This window comes from Aegilops tauschii, chromosome 6, assembly GCF_002575655.3.
Source record: "Aegilops tauschii subsp. strangulata cultivar AL8/78 chromosome 6, Aet v6.0, whole genome shotgun sequence".
Classification (NCBI taxonomy): Eukaryota; Viridiplantae; Streptophyta; class Magnoliopsida; order Poales; family Poaceae; genus Aegilops; species Aegilops tauschii.
The window spans coordinates 290,494,564-290,499,725 of NC_053040.3; the positions used below are offsets into that span (position 1 = coordinate 290,494,564).

Sequence of the window (5,162 nt, forward strand, 5' to 3'; positions counted from 1 at the left end):
GACAGCACCGGCGGAGCCTCGTGGGGGCCACAAGCTGCTGGTAAGCATTCTGGCCCAGTCCACGAAACCTCCACAGCCCAATCGTCAGAACGAAACGCTCGTCCTCCATGGGGATTTAGTTTAGGCCTTCCCCCCGATTCCGCTTCTCCGCCGCTAGCCTGCTGCTACGTCGAGGCTTCGACTGCCGAACGCCGCCGGCTGATTGCTGCGGCATCCAATCTGCTGGCCTGCTACTGGCCCTTCTAGTGATGCAGCCTGCACGCCACCTCCGAACTGCTGCGACTGCTGAATGACCCAAGGACTGGGGGAGCAAGCAAGGTATGCTTCACCTCTTTAAGTCAGAGGGTTGTTCGGTTGGTATACATTCTCGCCACTATTGATTCTCACTGTCTAACATTATTGCACATAAACAAACATGTACACAAAAACGGAACACAGTACGCTCTGCATTGCCGCTGGATTGCTAGTTAATCCCTTGCCTGCAGTTTCTGTATGATATGCTTCCTTCACAACAATCAAGCGAGAATTAATATCAATAACGGCCAGCTTGGCTGGAATATCAATATACTACAGATATAAAGTACTGGACACTCGGTCATGTTCGGATTCAGAGAAGAAGTAACAATGTTCCTGAATTTTCGTTTCAGGTAACAATGCTGAAACAACATACTTGTCCACAATACCCATGTGTCATTGTTAGTCGTATTTTGGTCGTTTCGGTGTATTCTATTAGTCTGGAGCACTAGATACTAGTACTTGTCCACAATACCTAGCCGAGTATGTTAATTTTCCGTAAAAAAAAAGAGGCATCTCAATGTTGCGATGTATACCATGCTGCAGTGAGCCGTCGCCTCAATGAAAATTATACATGTGAATAAGCTACAAACATAACGTGAAAAGTTACATGACATACTCTCATTAAAGGGAACTGCATACATTACATAGGTAAATAGCCAATATGCACGGGAGCAACTTAAGAGGTAGTTGATCATGCCACTGCATACTTTGTTAGCGCGGCAAACTGGCGAAGGACAAAATTTCTTGCTCTAAACTATACCTTCCAGATATGCTTGTCGGTGTTAAACCATTGTTGCTCTGTGCATGAGAGCTACTGCTGTCAGGGCACAAAAATGACTTGATATCTCCATCATTTTTATGGGGAAGTTGACTCCTTAATCTTGTAGTTCTAAGGAATTGCAACTTCATTTCTACCTCTTTCATGGTTGGTCTTTCTCTTCCTTTGGCATTCAAGCATGCTTTTGCGATTGAGGCAGTATCATCAATTTCATTCTGGTTTGCTTCTTCCGCAACTTGAGCATCCATGATTTCCATGAGAACTCCCTGCTGAAGTCCTTCCATAAAGTAACGAGCCAAGCTTTGTTTTGTACCTTGGTCATTAATAAAAATTGGCTTCTTTCTTATTAGAAGCTCTACTAGTATAACTCCAAAACTATAAACATCACTCTTCTCATTCAGTTCGCCAGTATGGTAGTACTCAGGGTCTAAGTAACCAAATGTGCCTTGCACAATTGTCACTACATGTGTCTGATCAAGTGATAAAGATCTCGAGGCACCAAAGTCAGAAACCTTGGTAGTAAAGTTGTCATCTAGGAGTATATTGGATGATTTGACATCTCTATGGAAAATTGGTATTGCAGCAGCTGAGTGGAGATAAGCAAGAGCACCTGCAGCTTCTACCGCAATCCTAATACGATCATCCCACGAAAGCAAGCATTTAGCACTTGCATCAACGTGAAGAAGATCATATAGTGTGCCATTGGATATAAACTCATAGACCAGCAAAGGCACCTCTGTTTCAAGACAACAACCAAAAAGTTTCACCACATTGCGATGAATGATTTGTGACAGGATGGCAACCTCGTTGATAAACTGGTCAATCTCAGTTTGCTCCACTAGCTTGGACTTCTTAATTGCCACGACACGTTGATCGGATAGAATACCTTTGTAAACTGTGCCATGTCCTCCACGACCAAGAACACGACTGGCATCAAAGTTGTTAGTTGCCTTATCTAGTTCATCCAAGGGGAATATCTTTGTGTTATCTGTGGCACTTTCATCCAATATTAGTTGTTCCAAGAGTAGGCCTTGGTTTTTCCTAAAGTATGCCCTTCGAGTTCGCTTTTGTATGCCTCTCTCCCACTTGCGGACGAGTACGGTTGCACATAGCACAAGGATTATGGCAGCAAGGCCACAACCAATTCCAATTGCAATACCTATACATCCAATGGTTATTGTTATGGAAAAATCACACATTTTGCAAGGTGCAATTGTATATGAGTTTTTTAAATTCGGTATGACTTACCTAAAAGAAGACTGCGTCTCTTCGTTGACGTGACACATCTCCCTTTTCTTGGATCAAACTCTTTTCCATGACTGCAGTTTTCGCAACTATATCCTCCAGGGTAATTTTGGCATGTGCCATTGCAAATATTTGTCAACAGACACTCGTTAACATCTGTAAATATACAATGGGTAGTTAAACACCGAATGATGCATGGAGATCAATGGCCTAGCACACTGAGAGTCTGGTATATATATGCGCAGTCTCCACTCTCCACTGTACATTATTTGGTCAAGAGTGTTTCTAAGTATGTCAGTAAAAATCAGAAGTGTATAAACTAACAGTATATATGTGCAAACACGTTTGGTGTTAAAATAAATATTATTTCAATGGAAGACCAGTTGTACCAAAAGAAAATGGAAATCGAATCTTTACATTAAGATGACAAAGGAATTGCATCACTATTTATTTTGGTCAACCATTTCATGTACTAGGAAAATCTAGCAATTCAAACTGAAAGACGATGTGAATTTTCACCTGTGCAGCCATCAGGTACGTAGGGATTTCCTGCAAAGCCTTTAGAGCACTTGCAACGATAGCCAAGATGCATCGTCCCATTCCCATGGGTAACGTTGAGGCAAGTGCTGTTAAAACTGCGGCAAGCATACATATCCCTGTATTGCATGCCCATAGCCATCGGACAGGTTAAATTTGTGACGGCCACCACATCTTCATATCGTATTCTCCAGATAAATCAAAAAGATCACTCAGAGGGTCGTCTTCTTTGTATGAGTAATCATCATCTCCTGGAATAACTATTCTAATCTCCTCGTTGTTAGAATTTAAACTGTTTTTTGTGTTTGCAACACTAATATATCCATCGTTCACTGAAACATTGGCCACAAGATACTTTACTGTGTCTCGATCGAGGACTGTCAAATTCTGTGATGTACAATTTAGTCGAAACTTCACATGAGCATAGCAACCTTTCTCAACCCCAAAAGGGAAGGGGATAATTGTGTTTCCACATAATCTTTTACATCCTCTTCTAGGATTAGGATTATAACCTGCACCAGGACGGATTTATATAGGAAGTAAGATTAAATATGAGCATGGAAATTAAAAAGTGAAAGGAGAGAGATGGAGGGAGGAGGGGTGCGTACCACCACGGCAGCCATTGTGAATGTAAGGATTGGCATCTACATGGCTTTCACCAGAACAGTAACAGCGGTATCCATCTTCTGCTGAATCACAGTGGCTATTGGTGTCACAAGCATAAGTAGCATAATTCCTTAATGCACTTTGACAGTTTGGTTGGTCCGTGACAGCACCCTGGAGTAAGGGCTGATCGTAAAGATTGCTTATATTTATCCATCTTGAAGAGATATCACTGGTTTGAAACAGATAATCTCGCCACAAGAAAGCCTTGACATGAAGGTGCACTGGATCTTGCTGCGGCTTGATGTCATCTGAGCGGACAAGTGTTAACCGAAAGCCTCGCAGCTCCCTTTTAATTGCGATAGAGCAACAGCCGATGCCACTGCATTGCCCAGAGGCTTCTTTCTCCATGATGGCCAGATCGTCGTTGCATACACTCATGCAAGAACCAATGGTGTGATTCGTTACATGATCAAACAAGTAGACCTCGACATCGCAGCCAACGACGACTAAATCGTTGTATTTACTAATGGTAGCACTACTATTAGCAGGGGTTTCCCAGGACATGATGTAGGGGCTGTTACCTGGTTTCATGGTAACGTTGAAGGCAATAGATTCCGTAGAGACTACTATGTTGTGGTCGTATAGGTCAACAATCTGAGCAGTACTGTTTCGAAGAGCGAGGGGCAGTTTGATTCGTGTCCACAGCGGGTGACGCCTGGCCTGGGGGCTGCCTGGAATTTCCTGCTGCATGTTTGGTTGATGTCCACGAAAAGAGGAAGTACGCCTGGCCTGGACAACGAAACAGCCTAGTTAGCCTGGTGGAAAACGAGGCAAGATGATTAGCCTGGTCCCAGGCGTCCTTTTTTGGATGCCTGGACATGCCTGGTGCAGCAGCCTGGAAGTAATTGCAGATATTAATTGATGTGGTGTAGAAAACGAGGCAAACAGGGAGCAAACAGCGACGGGTTAGAATCCACTAGGGCATGCTATGAACCAAACACTCCTTCCATATGCTAGCCTGACCAGGCAACTTTTTTTCAGATTCTCACGCCTGGCCAGGCAGCAAAATTTCCCAGGCGTGGAGTTCAGAACATGAACCAAACTGCCCCTGAGTCTTGGAGGCCTGCTGGAGTTGTCGCAGGCGAGCTCGAAGCCTCGGCGGAAGCAGCCCGGCCCTATGCCGAAGGGGTAGGAGATCTTGATGTCCCCACACACAGTTGGGCAGTGGGACAGGGATTTATCGGAAGGAATATGCTGGACCGCATTCCCTCCGGTAGCTACAGCTGATGCCTGCGGCATGACTGTGCAGCACAAGAGCAGCACAGAGGACATGGCGGCAACAACAATCACCTCGGTGAAGCTCATGGTTGCACCGCCCAGCTTGCGGAATGCGGACTGCCGTTGGTATTTGGACCCAGAAGAAGAATCCATGGTTTCCTGGTCTAGACTAGAGGCAGAGGGGTATATCTGTCCTGAATCTCTAGCAAGCATTGGTAGAAGCTAGTGGCCGGGACTATGAGATGTTACGATGCTGTGAATATAGGAAGTCTAATAATCCAACCATATGTTACAGTCGTCTCCGGGGTCGTCACGATTCACGACCACATGTAAATACAGATTGAGCAGCTCAGTACACTCACCTTGCACACCACATATGGCAGAGAGTGCGGTCTACCGACAACTGTCTGCCGTGTTTTAC

General features: G+C 44.6%; 1 pseudogene; it reads right to left on the minus strand.

Annotated features, from left to right (window-relative positions):
- Positions 1–817: 817 nt before the first annotated feature.
- Positions 818–4,954, minus strand: LOC109760478 (wall-associated receptor kinase 3-like; annotated as a pseudogene).
- Positions 4,955–5,162: the final 208 nt, after the last annotated feature.